At 37.1% G+C, this 21,697-nt stretch overlaps 1 long non-coding RNA gene and 1 pseudogene across 1 annotated transcript; one reads left to right on the plus strand and one right to left on the minus strand.

Moving 5' to 3' along the window:
* The first annotated feature begins 240 nt into the window (after positions 1-240).
* LOC104750266 (uncharacterized) lies at positions 241-1,388 on the plus strand. Its single transcript, XR_761570.3, has 2 exons — positions 241-799; positions 1,184-1,388. It is a non-coding gene; the product is annotated as an uncharacterized LOC104750266 (long non-coding RNA).
* Positions 1,389-13,095: 11,707 nt separating this feature from the next.
* LOC109129587 (protein RRP6-like 1) lies at positions 13,096-17,277 on the minus strand (annotated as a pseudogene).
* Between the last annotated feature and the right edge of the window lie 4,420 nt (positions 17,278-21,697).

Consider the following 21,697-nt stretch of genomic DNA (forward strand, 5'->3'; position numbering starts at 1 on the left):
AAGATAAGAGCAAACATTACCAACGACAGTAATAAAACAGATGAAAACTTATTTGTTGCCATTAGTTATTTTTTCTCGAGGATGAAGCAATTGTGTCACTACAAGAAAAACTAGTATTGATAGCACTTTAGTATAACGTTTTATGCGTTTATGTTATGGTTGGTTCACGTTTATTTTTTATAGCGATTCTAAAATGATAAACGCTATGAATAATAAAATTTGGTTGTCTGCCCAAATTTTAATGAAAATTTTCTGCAAACTTAAGTTGTTTGCCCAAAAAAAAGTAAAAAGAAGTTTAAAAAAGAAAAAAATTTGACCTAACCACTTAAACAACGCACACAAATACACAATCTTATCTCCTTCTTTCAACACACAGTCTCTTTAAGAGAAAAACCCCAACACATAGTCTCTTTATCTTCCCATTAATTCTTGTTCTCGTCCCTAGCACAACAGTCCTGCTTCAGATCTCGAATTCACACACTCCAGTCATATCATCATTTGAATCTCTTCCGAGTCCTTCTTCTCCAATTCCTCAGATCCGAATCCAGAAACATCACTTCTCGGATTCTTCCTCCATCCCCGTCGTCTTTGTCCTCCATGGCTCCATCATCTTTTCTTAGATCTGTTGTCGTTTCCACATCTTAGGCAGTGAGTTTGTCCCTAATTCTTCTTGGTGTTTGAGATTTTGATTTAGGGTTCACCAATAATCTGGAATTTGGGAGTAACGCGAAAGGAGAGTCTCCAAATTACGAGAGTGGGCGGATCATTCAAGACCACACAACCACAACACTCGCCACAGGTTCGTCGGATCTCCTCTCAACCACGCTAGCGATTCAAAGTTATCAAATCAAAATCATGGTTTCTAGATCTGTTTGGGGAGTGTTTCTATCTATAATTAATCTTGTTCATCTCAGTTTTGATTCTTAAGGGTTGGTTGATCAGTGATTGAATTGTGTTCTCTTATTTGTTGTAGGTTTCAATAGGTTTTAATTTCAAGTCATGTGTTTGTTTAATGGTTTTATAAATTGTATGAAAAACAATTGTAACCGATCCATGTTTATTGACTTCTTTTCATTCTATGTCTCTTTCTTTTTATTTCAGATTCATTCTTTTTATTTTTACTTTTAATCTCATAATAAAACAAGGTGAGTTTCATTGATTACATATTTTTTCTTTATTTCAGATTCATGGTTGGAGATTATTACTCTACATTTTATATGATTCAAGAACAAAACAAGAGAAAGCTCACTGTGTACAACTCATGTCACTTTCCATCTACACATCTACTAATTAATAATATTCTCCTGCTGAATGTATCTCTAAAATTTGTTTACTGTATATGAAGGTTTTTTCTTATGTTATTTATTATAAAACTCATTTCCATGTTATCTTTTATTTATTTTATTATTTTTATCAAACCATGTTATCCTTTAGTATGGTACTAATTTATAGAGACTGATTTATTATTGTCTCAAAGAATGTACTAGATTAATGTTTTCTTATCATTGTTAGAGGTCATGTTTTGGTTAAGTCTTAACATTTTGATTTTACAAACAAAAAAAAATATTTCAATAATATAAAAACCAGTGATACATGTCCCCGTCCATAGGACGGGTCATAATACTAGTAGTATATATTTTCATAGAATATCTTAACAAAATCAATTTTTATTTTCCATTTTAATTAAAAGTTTTAAATGTTTTAGTGAAAAAGTAAACTATAATATCTAATGTCGATTATCCCTCAATTATTTTCCACTTGATTACTATTTTTCTTCTAAAATTAAATAATTTTAATGTTCTAGCAAAGAAACACATATAGTATTACTCTCTGATCGTTAATAGAAACATGATTCATATCTCCATTTTTTTATTTCCTTTTATCCCTTCAAGCGTGAGATCCTCTACAAACAACCCAAAGCTGACTAAACTGAATTTATCTTTAATAAAAATAGTAATATTATGTTGAGATTGCACTTCATTTAAAATTGAAAAACATTAAATCGATGATTCTAATTTAACTATGCATATCTAATATAAATCGATTTTTACCTAACACCAAATATACTATCAAAACCTCTGACAATTGTGAAATCTTCACATATTAGTTCTCCTACTTTCTCACCAACCATATCTATTAGCATCGATCATCTATAAATACAGCTTAAAACACATCTCATAACACCACCAAAACCTAAAGCGAAAAACACATATCACTCATGGCATGTGACATACTCCTCCGCTCATGGCACCAATACACAATCAATCATCTAGGCTCTTGAATTGGTATTGGCCACGGGGGGTTTATGACACCATATCCAGTTTTTGTTTTAGTTTGGTTTATTTTTTCATGTTGATTAATTTTCTAATGTTTGTTCTAATTAGCGTTTGTTTCTTTTCAAATTTATATTTTAATTATATGGAAACTAAATAAATTCTTAGTCTAATTTAAATTTTTGATGTTAGGTATCATCATATCCAAAAGCATGTTAAAATTAGTTGGTGGCAACTAAAAGATGAAGAACATTTTCCATTATTTGTAATTTCTTGACGCAGTAGGTATTTTTATTAGTTCATTTGCTATTTTCAATATAATCTTTAATTTAATATGTTATTCGTAGGTACATGTTTTTGGTTTTGGTTTATAATCTAATAAATTGTCAATTATTATATAAAACAATAAAAAAAAGAAAAACAAATTCCAGCAGGTATCTCTTTCTTTTTTTTTGACGAATTCCAACGTATTTAATACCAAAATCTAAAAAATTTATAAATTAGTAATTAATTATTTTATTTCACCTCTCATCTAACAAATAAGATATGGATATTAAGTAAATAATTACTTTAAACTTTTATATTTTACCTTCATAAACATAATACATAAATATTCTAATTTTCAGATTTTATTATGATGTAATTAGAAATTTTTTATTTATAAAAGTGTACATTATATTTGTAAATATGAAAAAATAATTTATCTTAATAAAAAAAATAATACATAGCAGAGTGAGAAGGTTAGAATAAATATTAATCCGGTGTAAGATAAGTGAAATGTAATTGTTAATCTCTTTTCAAAACTCGAACTTTAAAATGTATAATTCTAATACTAAATAATCAAGTTTGTTAGACATGTTATACCTATAAGGTGCTTTTTCAAAAAATATATATAATTTTAATACAAAATTTGTAGACCATAATTTTTTTAATATTACTATATATAAAAATAAAATTGTCCTGGTCGGTAAAAGCGGTAAACCCTGTGCTTCCGGTTAAAGCGGTTCTTGCAGAAAATAATTTTTTTGGCCCACCATGTTCGCCGATTGTAAGGAGTATGCCCAGACTTGCGAAATATGTCAAAAGCATGCCCCATCAATCCATCAACCCACCGAACTGCTGTCTTCGGTGTCAGCACCCAACCCTTTCATGAGATGGTCGATGGATATTATCGGTCCCTTACATCAGAGACCAGGAGGAGTTCAGTACGTATTGGTCCTTACCGATTACTTTTTCAAATGGGTGGAAGCAGCAGCTTACGCGGCCATAACACACGAGCAAGTGAAGCAATTCGTGTTGAAAAGCACAATTTACCGGTATGGTGTTCCATACGAAATCGTCACGGATAATGGTCCGCAATTTATCTCCTCGCAGTTCGAGAGCTTCTGCGCAGAATGGAAAATACGGCTTATTAAATCAACACCGCGTTGCCCACAAGGGAACAGACAGGCAATGAACAAGGTCATATTATCCAACTTGAAAAAAGGCTGGATTCTCAAAAAGGAAGATGGCCAGACGAGCTGCAAGTCGTACTCTGGACAATCCGAACCACACCTCGGCGAGCTACTAGCGAAACACCGTTTTCCTTAGTTTATGGAGCTGATGTTGTATTCCCAACTGATATAGTGGTTCCCGAAGTCCGTACAACACTGAATCCAGGTCGGATAACGGAGAATGAAGAGTTCCTGCAAGATACCTTGGTTGTCATAAACGAACGCCGAGATCGAGCTTCAGTTCGGATGCATAACTACTAAAATGCTATAGCCCGTTATGACAACTCCAAAGCTCGAGGTAGGCCATTAGCTGTCAAGGATTTGTTTCTGCAGAATTTTCAAGAGAATACCGAGGAGGATAACGCGGGAAAACTTGGAATCAACTAGGAAGGACCGTACAAAATCACCCCCGAAGTGTGGAACGGTGTCTACTCTCTAGAAGATTCCATTGGAAAGCCGGTTCTAAGGTCGTGGAACTCCTTGCATCTTAAATGTTTCTATAATTAGTGATTAAACCTTGTATCGAACTATGATTGGCTTGATCCCGAAAAGGGTACGTACGCAACCCACATCGGGTCCAGCTATTTATGTTCAAGAGAATAAAATTTTTGTTAAACATTTTTTAAAAAAAACTCTTTGCACAACTCCGCGAGTCCAATTCCCTTATGCTAAAACCAAAGTATTACTTCGAACAATCATTATAACCGAAGTCTTACTTCGTAAAAACATTAAGTCGAGGTTTTGCTTCGCACCAATGCTAAAAACCAAAGTCTCACTTTGTAATATCATTTACGCTAAAGTCTTACTTCGTAAACCCATTTTTTTTAAAAACAAATTTTGTAAATTGGCCAAATTGAAGTCATACTTCATTGGTTTACCGAAGTATTAAAATTGAAGTCTTTCTTCGTGAATTCTTTTAAACCGAAGTCTTGCTTCGTGAATTCTTTCAAACCGAAGTATTACTTCGTACAATCATTATAACCAAAGTCTTACTTTGTAAAAACATTAAGCCGAGGTTTTGCTTCGCACCAATGCTAAAAACCAAAGTCTCACTTTGTAATATCATTTAAGCCGAAGTCTTACTTCGTAAACCCATTTTTTTTAAAAAAAAATTCGTAAATTGGCCAAATTAAAGTCATACTTCATTGGTTTACCGAACTATTAAAATTGAAGTCTTTCTTCGTGAATTATTTTAAACCGAAGTCTTGCTTCGTGAATTCTTTCAAACCGAAGTCTTACGTCGTAAAAATTAATTTCTTTATAAATCCGAGTTCCTACTTCGTAAACTCCTTTTATGAGTTAATTCAACTTCATAAGTTCAGTTCAGCGAAGTTTCCGAAGGTTGAGTTCTTTATCAACTTTAAAGGGTTTTAACTCTGGAAGTAGGAAATACGAAACGAAATCAAACTAACAAGCTTATATCAAAAATAAATATTATCTTTGTTCACGGCGGTCACCGCAACCAAAAACCCCGAACTAAGTCTAAAATAAAAGTGCAAAAAAAGGGGGCCCTCTTGGCCAAAACAACCCCTAATTAAACTCATTGAGGATCGAAAGTGGAGACGGGCTCGGCCGGTAAAACTTTGTCTACTTAAGGAAGGACGAGATCCACTTTAGTTACTCCCACCTCCGAATTAGTGTGTCCTCGGATGGTGTCCAATTCCTGGTTCGACATTTGTCCGAAGTTAGTTCCAGACTCATCAATGATGATACTCAGGGGTGGCTCATTGCATAGCAGATTGGGAGTGTCCGCCAAGAGATCAGATCATGCTGAAAGATCAAAGTCACAGATAGTTACCTTCCCGACCTCGCTCTCAACTTTCTCCTCGTCAGCCCGCAGAATCCCGAGCTCAGCCTCGATACCTTCAATCTCCCCCCCCCCCTCAAGATTTCCTCGACCAGCATTCGATTGGCCTTAATCTCAACAGCTCGGATCTGAGCCAGAGCCAATCTTTCCCATTCCTCGAAATGTACCCTTACATCCTCAATCAGGGGATGAAGAGTTTGTCTCAGTGACTGTCTTTCTTCTCTCCGCACCCTCTCCATCTCGCAACTGTTTCCCGCTTCGATTATTAGCGTTGTTGATTGCGGAGTTCGACCTCATGCAGCCTGTTTTTGGCGGCTTTCTCGCTCTCTACAGCCTCATAATACAGCTCACCTGCCTTCTTCAGCTTCCCCCTGAGATTCACATTAGCGCTCCCTAGATATAGCACTTCGATCTTAGCCTTTTTCATCCGAGCTCGAATCTGCTCAACTTTCTCCACGGTCTTGGCATTTTCAGATTCTAGCCAGATATATTCTGCCACCTGACCTTCGAGATCGACCACCTTGCGCTGAAGCTTGGTCACTTCGGAGACCGATGGGGAAGCGAACAGTTGTTCTTCGTAATATGCCACCAAGTTGGAAATTTGTAAAAAAAACAAAAAAATTTACCAACCACGCCGACTTTGTCCGCAAGACGGAAGAAATTCCCACGGCTAGTTTCGGACATATCAGCAAAAGCTGGGACGCAAACTCCATGACGAACATAACTTCTCATCAAGTCCGCTAGTGAAGCAGGGGGAGCTGCATCAAGTAAAATGGGTTATTCCACTTAAAACGAATACTCATATTTATCACATACAAGATTCAACTTACCGCGAGGAGAATAGCGTTGTTCCTTCGGGGGAAGCCTATTGGAAGAGCCTCCAGACTCCGTAGCATGGTGAGAATCCCCGGACATCTTCTCAAGGAGGGACGCTCCTTCCTTTGAGTCGGGTCTACTCCGCTCATCCCCAGAGGAGCTGGTTCGACCTTGAAACTTTTCATGGGAAGAAGAGGAGGACTCAGGTTGCTCAACCCGCTGTGAGCCCCCATCAGCTTGGCCACTATCAGCAGCCGGAGAAGGAACCTCTCTCTCTTTGGGTTCATCAACCGAATCCGAGATAATGTTCAATGGGGGTTCGGAAGGCTCTAAGATCGGAGCAATGGATTGGTCTGAGCAGCCGGCGGGCAGGTGATGTACTCTTACGGTGTGGTTCGTGGAATCTTGGTCATCGTCAATGGTGTCGATATGCCTACTGACCTGATCATTGTTCCACTCATGAAACATAATGTTATCTTGGGGATGGACTAGTTGGGAAAGTACAAGGCTCACATTGACTGTCACCGAGTGTGAGTAAATTTTGAAAGGAAAGATGGGACGTTGAAATTCCAGGGAATAAGATCAACTTCAGGAAGTTTGATTATCTCAGCAATCCAGGCGGAAAGGAAGCTGGAGAAAGGTTGTGAGGCATACTTAGCCACAATCACGACAAAGGAAGTTGGGGAAAAGGCGGAATTGGACGATATTCCAATAGCCAATGAATTTGTCGATGTGTTTGAAGCGGTACAGGGAGTGCAGCCGGATAGGTCAGATCCGTTCACCATCAAGCTAGAACCGGGGATGACCCATATATCTAAAGCGCCTTACCGGATGGCACCGGCAGAAATGGCGGAGTTAAAGAAACAATTGGGAGAATTGTTGGAGAAAGGATTTATCAGACCAAGTAGTTCACCATGGGGTGCACCGGTCTTGTTTCTAAAGAAAAAGGATGGAATTTTCAGACTATGCATCGATTACCGGGGGCATAATAGCGTTACGGTGAAGAATAAGTACCCATTGCCCGGATAGACAAGTTGTTGGATAATCTCTGAGGTGCGAAGTGGTTCACGAAGATAGACTTGGCCTTGGAGTACCATCAAATTCCGACAGATCCAGCGGACATTCGGAAAACGGCTTTCCGAACAAGGTACGACCACTTTGAGTTTGTGGTCATGCCGTTTCGACTGACCATTGCACCGGCAGCCTTCATGAAGATGATGAACGGTGTGTTCCGGGAATTCTTGTACAAGTTTGTTATCATCTTCATCGATGACATACTCGTTTACTCGAAGGATTGGGAAACCCATCAAAATCACTTGAGGGCAGTCTTGGAGCGGTTAAGAGAGCAAAAGCTTTTTGCAAAGTTAAACAAATGCTCATTTTGGCAAAAGAGTGTCGGATTCCTTGGACACATTGTTTCGGACCAAGGAGTGTTCGTGGATCCAGAGAAGATTAAGTCGATAAAGGACTGGCCACGTCTGAAGATGCCACCGAGATAAGGAGCTTTCTCGGGTTGGCTGGATATTACCGAAGGTTTGTCAAAGGCTTTACAAATATGTCTCAGCCAATGACACGGTTGACGGGAAAAGACACTAAGTTCCAATGGTCGGAAGAATGCGAGAAAAGTTTCTCGGAGTTAAAGGCGATGCTCACGAGTGCTCTAATACCAGTGCTGCCGGAGGCAGACGAGCCGTACGTGGTGTACACTGATGCCTCCATAACTGGGCTAGGTTGTGTACTAATGCAGAAGGGTGGTGTAATAGCATATGCTTCAAGGCAATTGCGTAAACACGAGAGGAATTACCCAATGCACGACCTAGAAATGGCCGTGGTGGTGTTCGCGTTGAAGATTTGGCGTTCATACCTCTATGGAGCCAAAGTACAAATCTTCACCGACCACAAGAGTTTAAAGTACATATTCACCCAGCCGGAGTTAAATCTAAGGCAAAGGAGATGGATGGAGTTTGTCGCAGATTACGACTTAGCCATCGCCTATCACCCAGGAAAGGCAAATCAAGTCGCGAATGCCTTAAGTAGGAGATGCTTCGACGTGGAAGCCGAGAAAAATCATGAAGCATTGGTTTACATGATGGGGACTTTGCATTTAAATGCATTTTCTAAGGAGTTTGAGCCACTAGGCCTGGGAGCGGCCGATCAAGCGGATCTACATAGTAGAATTCGATTAGCTCAAGAAAAAGACGAGGAACTTAGGAGTTGGGCGGAGAACAATAAGACGGAGTTCCAGACATGGAAAAATGGTACCATTTTGGTGAATGGAATGGTGTGTGTCCCGCAAAGTAAGGAGATAAGGGAGGAAATTCTAAAGGAAGCGCACCAGTCTAAGTTCTCGATCCACCCTGGTTCGACCAAGATGTATCGCTATCTAAAAAGATACTATCACTGGAAGGGAATGAAAAGAGATGTGGCTGCATGGGTTGCTAAGTGTAAAACCTGTGAACTCGTCAAGGCTGAGCATCAAATGCCGAGCGGACTAGTTCAAAGTTTACCCATGCCGGAATGGAAATGGGATCATGTGAAGATGGACTTTATGACCAGATTTGGGTAGTGGTGGACAGATTGACCAAATCTGCACACTTCATCGCAATCGCGGAAACAGATGGAGCCGAGGTAATTGCGGTCAGGTACATCGAGGAGATCGTCATGTTGCATGGAGTTCCTGTGAGTATTGTCTCGGACCGTGATACGCGGTTCACTTCACATTTCTGGAAAGCTTTTCAAAAGGCGTTGAGAACAAGGGTGAACCTAAGTACGGCCTACCATCCACAAACTGATGGGCAGTCCGAGAGAACAATTTAGACACTCGAGGACATGTTGCGAGCTTGTGTACTGGATTGGGGCGGAAGCTGGGAAAAGTACTTGAACTTGGTGGAATTCGCATACAACAATAGCTACCAAGCTAGTATTGGAATGTCGCCTTATGAAGCGCTTTATGGCTGGGCATGTCGAACGCCGTTGTGCTGGACGCCGGTTAAGGAACGGACGTTATTCAGACCGGAGATTGTGGACGAGACGGCCGAAATGTTGAAGTTCTTGAAAATCAAGTTGAAGGAAGACCAAAACCTACAGAAAAGTTATGGGGACAAGCGTCGGAAGGAGTTGGAGTTTGAAGTGGCCGACTTAGTGTACCTTAAGGCGATGAACTATAAGGGAAAAGGGCGATTTACCAAAAGGAAAAAGTTGAGCCTAAGGTACGTTGGCCCGTACAAGGTGATCGAACAGGTAGGCGCGGTGGCATACAAATTGGAGTTACCACCGAAGCTAGACGCCTTCCATAAGGTTTTTCATGTATCACAGTTACGGAAATGCCTAAGTGAGGAGGACAAAGTGGTCGAGGACGTACCACCCGAGGTGCAAGAAAACTTGATGGTGGAAGCCACGCCTATTCGAATCATTGATCGAATGAAAAGGGAATGCGCACGAAAAAGATTAACTTGGTGAAGATCTTATGGAGCTTCGGTGGACACGTAGAAGCTACTTGGGAGACTGAAAACAAGATGAAGGCGGATTATCCTAAGTGGTTTAAGGAGATGAGGGAAGATCAACTTAATCCGGATTCAGGGACGAATCCCTTTCAAGTGGGTGAGACTTGTAACGCTCGCGATCCTGAATAGGATCGTAGGCCATGGCTTGGTCCGAGATGGTCGGGAGATCTCGGACAAGTCAGGAAAAGAGCTATGCATTAGCTCGGACATGGAGGGAAAACAAGCTAAGTATGGGACAAAGATCGGTTAGCTCCAGAAAACTCTCGGCCAGCTGCGGACAGCTCTTGGCCAACTGCGTAGAGCTCTCGGCCAGCTGCGGACAGTTCGGCCAGTTGCGTCCAGCTCGAGCAGCTGCCAGCCAGCTCGACCTAACTCGGTCAGCTGTACGGTAGTGGACGGTGTGCAGGTCAGCTAGGGAGCTTGGAACCGAACGGACAAAACCGAACAGGTATGGCCGAATATGTGCGATCGGACGGACTCGTCCGAAAGGTGTCTTTTGGGGCCAAAACCGCGGCCAGTACCCTATAAAAAGAGGGTGAGGCTCTCATTTCCAACACACCATCGGAAACAGAAAAACACAGTAAAACTCGACAATTCGAGTATAAGATATGGAAGAAGGTTCCGAAAGAAAGAGAGTTCGACGATAAGGCTTAAGGGCTGGAGGTACGGTACAGTACCGACCTTATGGTTCGGGGGAATGGGGTAGTTGCATCTGCATAGGCATTTATAATGCTTCGGTTGGTCTAGTTGGTCGGAGGAAAGGAGGTGCGGTTCGGCCGTGATACGGCCGAACTGATGTGCATGTTACCTCCCTACCGACCAGAGTACCATCCGGAGTGTCCCATTACAGACAGTTCAGTCAGAGAAAAGTAAACGCGGCTCGGAGGCTAGACGGGGATCTGTACAGATTCCTCGGTACACTGTCCGAACTGATGCGCGGGATAACTCTCTACCGTCTGACCGCTGTACTGGATGAATGTTAGAACTTAGCGTGCATTACATGACATTGTATGGCTAAGGGGAATGTTATTGATGGCTACGTGGATTTCATGAAAGGAGAGTGATCGCGGGAAAAGAAGTGCTTAGGCGCGAGACTCATGGCCGGGATGATGAGTGGTGGTGATATGGGTAGCTAGGATCGATTATACAACTTGTACTAGCTTATTATGCAAACTCATAAGTTGTATCGAATCCTTTGATTATTTAATACAACGTGTGAATGTTTGTTTTACTCTAAGTTATATCATATATCATACAATGTTCGAATCCTTTGATTATTTAATACTTCAATACAAGGTTCCAACATTACAACAAGACATAACCATCAATACACAATTGAGACCCTAGATCATCCTCCTCCTCATTTCCATAATTCCACATCATATACCTGCACCAGAAACAACAATTGAGATGCGTAAGTATTATCACAAATACTTATTGAGGTGATCCTTCCATATCCTAGGCTATACACACAAGCAATAAGATCTCAAAGCAACAAACAAAAATCACAAGCAAGTCATAGTCAAGCTAGAAAACAAAAGAAACATGTCAGCTGCCTGCTAAGAAATGGTGTCGACCGACACTCGATTTGTGTCGACCGACACTCGCCTTGTGTCGACCAAGACTCGCATTGTGTCGACCGACACAGTCCTCCAGTGTCGACCGACACTCGAATTGATCACTCGCAAACTATTGCGATTGGTGTCGTTCGACACCGATGCCCTAGCATTCTCTCTGGGCGCATTCATCGATCACAACTCTCTTCCAAAGCCACCACTTGTTCAGGAACGTCACTGCAGCCAAACAAGGACATAGGAATAACACAAAAAACACAAGAAGCAAGGAATCAATCTACCAAATCACGTAGAAACACATAATACTCAGAGATCTCATGCTCAGATAAGTCTTGATTTAGAAAGAATAGAACGAAGAACAGTAAGATCCAAGCCTTCTAACCACCTCCAAATTTTACTCCACGTTCAGATCTCCCTTCCAAAACAGGCCTAGAAACCTTCAGGAGAACCTCCATGAACTCTCAAGAACTTTCATGGACCTTCTCATTTCCTCTTAACTCTCAGGAACGACAAGGAGGCTAACAACCCCCCCCCAAGTCGACCTTCCCCTTAAATACCACGATCTAGGGCTTTCCAAATTCTAAACCGCTTCAAATCAACAATTTAAACTAAACCGGCTGAACCAAAAATTGTTGGTGTCGACCAAAAACCCTAAGGTGTCGATCGACACCCACCCCAGAACCGTCCTTTTGGTTTGCGAGCATTACAAAATCAATCTGACGGCAATTAAATTGCACATCTATTTGAAGTTTTGAAGATTCAAATTCGGCTCAGAAATATTCCTTATTTACAATTAAGGCCCAAGTCGTGTTTTACACTATATATAGGATTTTTAAGTCATTGTTTAGACCGATGCTTTATTTTTCCCTACAACTTTTGAGAGAGAGAGTTTGGAGAGAAGAATCAATACTACTTCAGAGAAGATTCAGAACTGCTTTACTCCTTCTATTTATTTCTCAATGATCTATTTTATTCATGATGTTTGTTTCATTCACCATGTCTGAGTAGATCTCTTGTTAGGTTTGGGGTTTTTAAAAAAATTAATGAATTGTTAGGTTATCGGATTGTTAGGGTAATATCTATAAAATTTCTTCATCTAGATTGGTTATTATTTATTCTAGAGTAGCTAGAGCAACCTAGAATCTGATCTTAGGATAATTGATAGACATAAGAGAGTTATTGATTTCCTGAAATAATCTTAGATTAGCAAAATTCTTATTCACAAAGAGATTTGGTTTAGGGATTTTGTAAACTTCTCAAGCTTGAATTTAATGCTAGTTTAGTCATTTGGATTTGCAAAGAGATTTGAAATTCTTGTTTTTAGATTTAGATAATTTTCGCAGCGAAAGCTAGTTAATTTTACCACTGTGATTTGAGTTCTAGAATTGTTCTTAATAAATCCTAAAAATTATTTAATTTGATTTTCTGAATTTCATGAGAATTTCTCTAAACCTATCTTCTCTCATATTGAATTCACTCTATTTTTTATTGTTTTTCTTGCTCTTTTTATTTTAATACAAATTATTTTTGTGAGTCTAAAGTCCTTGAGGATTCAAATCCCTAAATACTACAGTTATCTCTTAATTTAAGAGAATAATTATAGGATAAATTTGAGCATATCAATTTTCTTTAAATAGTTCCCCTAAAAATGATCCTTGAATCTACAACTGGCATAACCTGCACGGTATCTTTTTGCGCTTATTAAACGTAGTGATAAGTGCTATGTTTCGTTTTTGGTTAATTCCAAATTCAATTAAACATGTAGAAAAATACATAAGGCTACTTGTTGTATAGACATACAAGTCAAGATAGATTTGTCTAATGGTTGAGTAATACACAAAACAGCGACCAAAAACATTGCACACTGTACCGCAAAAGCTAAAGGGGTAAATGTTTAGAAAGCCGCGTTTTAGACTCATGAATCTTTTATGCTTCCCACTTCTCCTAATCACATCTTCATCTTCTCTGCTTTCTGAGTCAATTCTCTGACTCATCATCATCGTCTAGTACTACTTGTCTAAGGTGTTTGAGTCATCGATGATGATCCCTTAGAAGACGTTTCCAAAGCTCTATTTGAAGCATCACCTGTTTCCCAGCTCTGTTCATCAGGCTCATCACCATCATCCAGCACTACAGTTACCTCAGTTGGCTTGGACTTGCACTTTGACAACTTCTTTTGCATGTAACTTGTTTATCGTCAGATTAGTAATATTACCCGGTCAATTGATACAATTTTCTACACAAATCTCTTACTTCTCACACTATATAATAACTCACCTTGTTGTCACTTTCAAACTCCCTCTTTGACGGCAAAACTCCAACAGCACTGCTTTGTTTCTTTGAATCATCCACACAAAAATTATTCAAACTCAAGAGAAGAAGTCGTAGCCTTGGTGCCCGAACTCAGAGAAGAAGTCGTAGCCTTGGTGCCTGTTTTCTCAATATTCTTCGCAGCAACTTAAGTTAAGAAAAGCCATAGAGTAAAGAGCACATAAAATAATAGCCAAGTGCATGCAATAAAGCAGTCATGACTCATGGCTATAAAGAAAAATCACCAAACTACTAGACATTTGATTAGCATCAGTCTTACAAATAACTCTTCTCTAGCTATATTTTTTGCAAGTTCACATGCTTTTGAAGGGTGCAACATTTCGTTCCTAATAAACCTGGTTATATATGTGACCTAATCAAGCACACATCATATATGATCACTGCTAATTACTTTTCACCAAGCAAATACCCCCAACTAAAAACCTTAAAGTTTTAAATACACATTGTTTTCTTAGTCCTTATGTAAACAGAAAGAGGCCCAAAAAGAGTTGTAATAACAATTCATAACATAATATCTTACTGTTCCAGGACGCCGATCTTTTAAAGATTGAACAATTGGCCCAAATGTCGCTGCATTTCGCATTGATTGTCTGATGACACTGATTACAGCGTCAAATGTACGCTCGATGTAAGGATGCTTTGACGTCAGCAACCGACGCAACTGGCCAACAGTAAATGGCATATCCTTGGCTATTATATAATAAAACTTGTTAGACCAAGTTAGGAACCACCGACAAATATCCAAGGACCTGGAGATGAAACAGTAAAATATATCTACCTATGTCAAAAAGAGTTATATTTGGCAATACATAACCGGTGCTCTCATCGTCTGCACGTGCAATATGATCCCGCCATTCACAAAGCCTCTGCAAGTCAACAACTACTAAGTAAGCTTCATATGGTAATATGAAAGGCATATGAATTTCTTGGATCATGAATTGCAAACATACCGCAACAATGGAAAGTTGAACTGCATTAAGATGACCTGTCTAAACCCTAACAAATGCCAAAATGGAAACGCAACGACAGATTAGTTTTAGTTAATAAGCCATGCATAAGGATTTAAAATCTAATAGGGTACTGCTCTTCCATATAAAAGCAAGAAAGCAATTGACCAAACAAAGAAAAGGTACTCCAGGCAACAAATAAAACTAAAGCAAATATTTTCTTTCATGTTGGGGACAATAAGAAACAAACCCATTAATTTGAAGATACGAATCCCCAGTCAAAAGCTCTTTCTCATATAGTTGCATGCACACATCATAACTGTGTTTGTAAACCTGTTAGCATAGGTACCTTCGTCAATATGATTCTCCAAAATTTGAAGACGACCATGAACATAACAGAATACCTAAAATGAATTGATGCATGATCTTCATGCGCCAACAACCATGTAATAACTTATTACACAGACCGATCGAGAATGAAGAATAAATTTATGTTTAATAAGCCATGCGTAAGATTTCTGATAATAAGCTCTTCGAAGAGCATAATTAACGGTATGTTAAGTTTCTGTTTAGTTAAAACTATTAGGTGAAAAGCAAAGGGAACAAGAGTCACGCCCCTTATTTTGGGAGGAATATTGTATGTTTTAAATAAAGTTAGGTGTTTGTTAATAGTATCCTCTATACTCAATCAGTCACTCTTGAATCAAAATCTAAGAAAGGAAAAACATTTAAGATTGTTACCTCTATCAGAGGAGAGTCAGATTGCTCATTCTCCTTTGCCATTATGTGCAAATTTATTTGCATTACATCATAAATGTACAAAAGATAATGGGTATCTTCTCTAGCATATTTGCCATCACATGCAAATGTGTGAGCTGAGATCAATTAATGCAAAAAATAAAGCATACACAAACTAAATCTATCGTTTCAACCATCTAAAGCATACACAAAAACAAAGAAAGAGTTTCGTTATATTTAATAAGTTGTCTTCATTCTTCTTTCTTCATTACCAGAATGTGTTGTGTTAAGGTGATCTCCTGTGCCTACAAGAAACACGGCTTTGTGAAAACATAATAACCAAAAATCAAACCTGTCCTGTGTCAAAAAGATTGCAGACATAAATGCCGAAGTCCCGTTGAAGCCAAATAACATCTGAATCTGCTCCATGCATTACCTAGTCAAATTAAATGTTATCATATTGCTTTAATTATTTTCTAGAAATTGTGTAGAAAAGAGTTAAGCGAGTTTTAGAGAAAACCTTTTTCTTTTTAGGGTCTTTGAAGAGTTCCCTTAGATAAGGACCAATGTGATCCCAAAGCTTGAATGTATCAACAATATAATCCTCGGTCCTGGTAGAGATTTGCATCAAGCATGTTAATCCTTGAAAAGATCTATACTGATTATGCTCCAGATCAACCTACAAAAAGAATAAAAGACAGTAAACTTACCGAGAAAAATAAACAAGATATAACAATAAATATGGAAAAAGACACCACCATCACTAACTCATAAACGAAGTTCTCTTTGTCTACTCAATATACTGGGGAGAGCATATATAGTATAATCACAAAATTCTCATTCTCATTACAGCCTCCATGCCACCAAAAATATTGTCACATTCCAAGAACGCATTGCATATTAGACTAAAAAGGAAATGAGAGGAAGGATAATTACAGCAAACTCTTCAACACTTTGCAATGTCGCAGCTAATTCCTTTAGATCTTTCACTTCTTCAACAATCTTAAATGGAGTCTCTTCCAATGGGAGAGGCTTAACAGGTTTCATCTCTATATCATTTTTATCCATAAAGTCCATCACCGAAATTTTCTCCTGCAAAGTAAATCACAATCAGGAGCATGCAGGAAGATGCAAACACAATCAAAAAAAAAAAACTAACCTAAACAATTAATCAAAGAGTATAGTTCTAGGCTCCACATATTAGCCCGAAACAACAAAAATTGAAGTCGAAAATGAAACAAAGCAAAGTATTTCCAAAAGACTAACCAATGGATGAATGAACGGAAGACCATCCTCATTCCTCTCCAAGAAATCATGCTCGAAAGGTTTATTTTCATTGTTCACCAAAATCTTATACTCCTCTTGAGGCTTGTTTATCGTTGGCATATGAAAAGAAACCTTGGCCGTGCCATGTTTGGAACTAGCAACTGTTTTCTCTGAATCTTCTCCCATCTTTAGATTCCTCTTGAACTCATCTATGGTGTCCTCATATTTCTCGAGAATCGCATTGTTCACGTTGACAAGCCAGTCATCACCTTCAACAAATCTAATCGATTTCTTATCACCGATCGTCTCAAGAACGCACTGCAAGGTCTGAGCTATCTCATCAACTGGACTTTTGAACTCGTCGGAACTGTAGAGAATTTGGAAATATCTGTTTGTTGGAATCGTACGAGAAATCGAAGATAGTTTTGATGATCCTTGCTCATTTCTAGTTGATTTGGCTTAGGGTTTTAGAAACGCCATCGGAGCAACAAGAGAAGTAAGTGTCTTTACTTAAGAGATTGCCACTCATTTTAAGCTTAATCATGATAAGGACTTCTAGTCTTGTGGATAAGCACCTAGTCTATGTTGTGTGACATCAGTCAAAATTGGATTTGTTTTGGATAATAGACCAATCACAATAAGGGGAAAATCAACTTAGATGCCAACTATTTTTAAATATCCTTAATATATGTTTTGGAGTATTATGAGTCCGATTGGTAACGTATTCAAAGCTGTACAGAATAGTTGTAAGCTGGAGCTGTAAGCTGTTACGGAATAGTGCAAAGCTGTAAAAAAGAGATGTACATGAACGTTGTACCAAAAAGCTGAGAGTAAAGTTTTTAATAAAAATTTTAGTAACGCTTTTGTGATTGGTAAAAAAATCAAAACTGTACAAATGGTACAGTTTTTATTGTGTTCACCAATGAAGGCCTATATGTTTAAACATTTTATACAGAAAAATAAAAAAGACGGTTAAGTTGGAGACTTATATAGTAGAAGGTTATAAATGAGTTAAGCTTCCCAGAAACCATAGTCAACACCTATCAATTGTACGTTCACATTGATGCAAAGACCGGTTTGAGTTGTCTTTTGAGCATATTGATTTCATTATTTCAACGTACGCCATTCAAAGATAAGATCCAAGATCCATGCCTACTGATTTATCTTTGAACAGATTAATTCCCTCTAGGTATTTTAAATGCAGAGTAGATGCTTCTTAGTCGAAAGATAAAGAGATAAGTGGTGTAAGATGAAACCTTAGAGATGAGCTGGTTTGGGGCAAAAGCTTATACTCAGGTAGGATCTGCTTTATATACAAAGGCATTTGTTTTGATTTAGTCGATTGCTAATCTAGGTTTCATTGAGAATTTACTATTTGAGAGTGACCTCAAAACCCTCATTTAGGCAATTAAGAAAACTAAAATATGGTGGAGGCTATATATGGAGTTACGTTCACAAGTGAGATCTTGAGCCAAATGAGACGAAGTCTTAAGCCTGTACTTTTTTTTAACGGGAGACAAAGAAACATGTGTTGATCTTAATGCGAAGAAGGCGTCATCTTGTACTCTATATATTTTGCATATTTAGATCGTAGTACTCCCCCGGTCATCTTGTACTCTATATATTTTTGCATATTTAGAAAAGAAGGAGTTAAGAGTTCATATTGAAGACTTGGAAAATCAACTATAAAATAAGGGAGAAGAGTTAATTTCTATATATCATGATCTTGAACAAATTCGGCCGAAAAAGAGTAAAGATGTAGGAACACGGAAAAACAAAGCTTGATCACATTTTGCCTATTGGAAGAGTGGTACATCAGCCCCAAGGTTTTGGTTACAAAGGTAATGAACCAAGCTCTAATATTGTATTTGTTTCAGGTGGTATTATGCAAGATACTATCAAGAACATACCAAGAAAATCCCAAAATAAGTTGACAAGGGATAAGATAGCAAATGCAAATCAACATAGTCACCAGAACCGTTCTTCGACTGAGAAATCATAGAGACGCAGATTTGATACCAAACTGACGTAACGGAAGCTAAGATAATACAAAGATCTTATTTAGTGAGAATATCTAAGATCAATGCCTTCTTGGATTCGTTGAAATCTCCTGAATCTATCTGAAACAAGGATTCGAGAATACTCTTCTCTCAAAAGCAGAAATTAACTTTATAATACAATAGGTCTCAATAGTCTATTTATAAAAAAACTATAAAAACCCTAAGTAACCTCTGAAATATTCTAAACATTTTAAAAGATAAATCATATAATTAATAATAATATCAAAATATAAATAAATGAAAATAATTTCAATTATGGGCTGCATCAGCCATCAGTTAACCATGTGTAATTTTGTCCTATTTTTATCTTGTAGATCTAGGCAGTGAATGGGAACAACAAATTTGCGGTTTTCAAAAAAAAAAAAACCAAAACCGCACATGTACAGCCAATCAAGAGAAAAAAATTTAATTTGCATTTTTTGAAAAAAAAACAAAAAGCGGATCGATTCAGCAGATAAAGGCATGGACCGCCTTTCAAAAATACAACGGGTAATAACCAGCGGTTTCTGGGACCGCAACCAATTAATGCTTTATTTAATAATTTTTTAATATATAAATATACTATATAAACATATGTGTCTATGTTATCAAAAACCAAAAAAACAACTATCCCTTATTCTCTCCCTTCCTCTCTCTCTCTCGAGATTTTACTTTGGTAAACATCTAGTATACTTTATCCTCTCTCTTTCTCTACCTCTCGATTTGTAGTGTAACATCATTTTGGTAATATTTTTTTTTTTTTAATTACTTCTCATATTTAATTTCTTTTTATTTTTTTTCTGAAAAACCTACTCTCATATTTTCCTAAACACAATCTTATATAGGTTTTGTTTAATATATTTTCAAAATGAATTAATGAAAAGTACACTTTTAAATGCTTTGTTAGATTTTAAATTTATAAAAACTGATTTAAAGTGGAATTTTTATGTTAATAAATAGGGTTGTAATATATGTTTTAAGTTGAAAATTAATAAAAGTAATAATTTTCGTATTCAGTAAATAATAATATTGTCCATACTACTTAAATATCATAGTGGTTATTAAAAATACTCATATATCATAGTCTTTATGTATTCATTATATTGTTATTTTTAAAAAATTTGTAATCCAGTTTACTTAATTTATTATAATTATACATGTTAGTTTAATTATATAACAATTGAACATTTTCAGTATGTTTCATATCATTTTTATTTTATTTTCCTAACTAATATATTTATATATGTATATGTATATGTATAGATAACAATATAAATTAGTTTAGAAATAAAACAATATGTTTAAAAGAATTCTTATTAACAATAAAATAATTTTATCGATATAAAATGTATAGTAACCAATAACTTTCATTAAATGTAGATATGTCGTCAAATCGTCGAAGAAACACAAATTCTTCTAGACAGACAAGTTCAAATCAGCCAATCGAAAATTCAACTCCTCCAACGGAAACAACAGTATAAATGGTCATTCAGGAAAAAAACATTAATTCAATTGTTCGATGAAGCAATTGCGATGAATAATTATACTCTTAAGAATCCGACCGCTATCGGTAGAGAGTATATGGTAGAAAAATTTAACCAAGCATTCAACATGAATATAACTTATGGATTCTTCAAAAACAAACTTGATGAATTCAAAAAAAATTACAAGAGGTGGAAGGTTCTTACTCATAAAACCGGAATCACGGTTAATCATGATACATCCATGATATATGCATCTGACTCATGGTGGAAGGATCAAGAGTTTGTAAGTATAAATAATCCTTCTACTCATCAAGATATGTTTTAAATTTTGGTATCACGAATCTAAATAATTTAAATTTATAAGGATGCAAAGTAACAAAAAGTTTGAACCGAAAGCCACCTCAATTTTGAGATGTGATGCAACGATGTTTCATATTACATGATGTTCAATCACAATCTCAACACTCTGCTCGACAAAGTTATTTTTATAAATACAGTTATTTTTATTATTAATTCATAACATACAATAATATACAAACATACTAATTATTAATAAATTTATTTATAATATATGTAATCCGCACCGCTTTTCTTTTTTTTACCATTCACACAATTAATACTGAACCGCAAATAGTTTTTTCACCAATCAAATATCATTTTGTACCGCTTATTTTATATAAACCGCATTTGTCCCGCAAACCGCACGTACCGCAGTTGAACCGTACTGCACTCCAAAACCGCTTTCCCCGTACAACCAAAACCGCGATCATCATTCGGACCCTTAATTTTCTTAGACACTTTAAATCCGCGAATAGTGTGGCTCCTAATCTAATAGATAATATTCATATATTTAAAAAAATCTAATTAATGTATTAAATTATTTATAACATAAATTTTCTAAAGAAGAGGATTTTAAAAAAAAAATCGATAAACAGATTTCAATTTTGTGAATTCTATATATATTTTAATATGTGTTACGAATGTTAGTAATTTAATACACTCGTTAAAATGGTACTAGTACATACTTTTCAAAGTCACTGATATTATTGCCGACAGCCGGCAACAATATTTAACAAAGGATCCTTAGCGAGTATGACAACGAAGTGGCCGACCATGTCTTTCATTTATTCATTGTCTACTACACGACAAACTATACACACGTATTTAACCCATCAGTCAGGACATAGTTGGATTTATCGTTTTTGATTTCTCGTCAAAATTATATACAGTATATACGCTTTTTTCAATGCTCTTTGGCAAATGTTGTTATTGTCATTCTCCTCCAATTCGTGAAAACTAAAGGGATGAAAAGTCATTTTCCAATTGTTTTCAAATAATTGAGATGGTATATTGGAAAGTAGATAAAATACGTGGTGCAAACAAAAAGAAATTTATTCTCCGATAGTTTTCAAATATTAGTTAGGAT

This window comes from Camelina sativa, chromosome 16 (assembly GCF_030686135.1).
Source record: "Camelina sativa cultivar CO46 ecotype springtype chromosome 16, ASM3068613v1".
Taxonomy (NCBI): domain Eukaryota; kingdom Viridiplantae; phylum Streptophyta; class Magnoliopsida; order Brassicales; family Brassicaceae; genus Camelina; species Camelina sativa.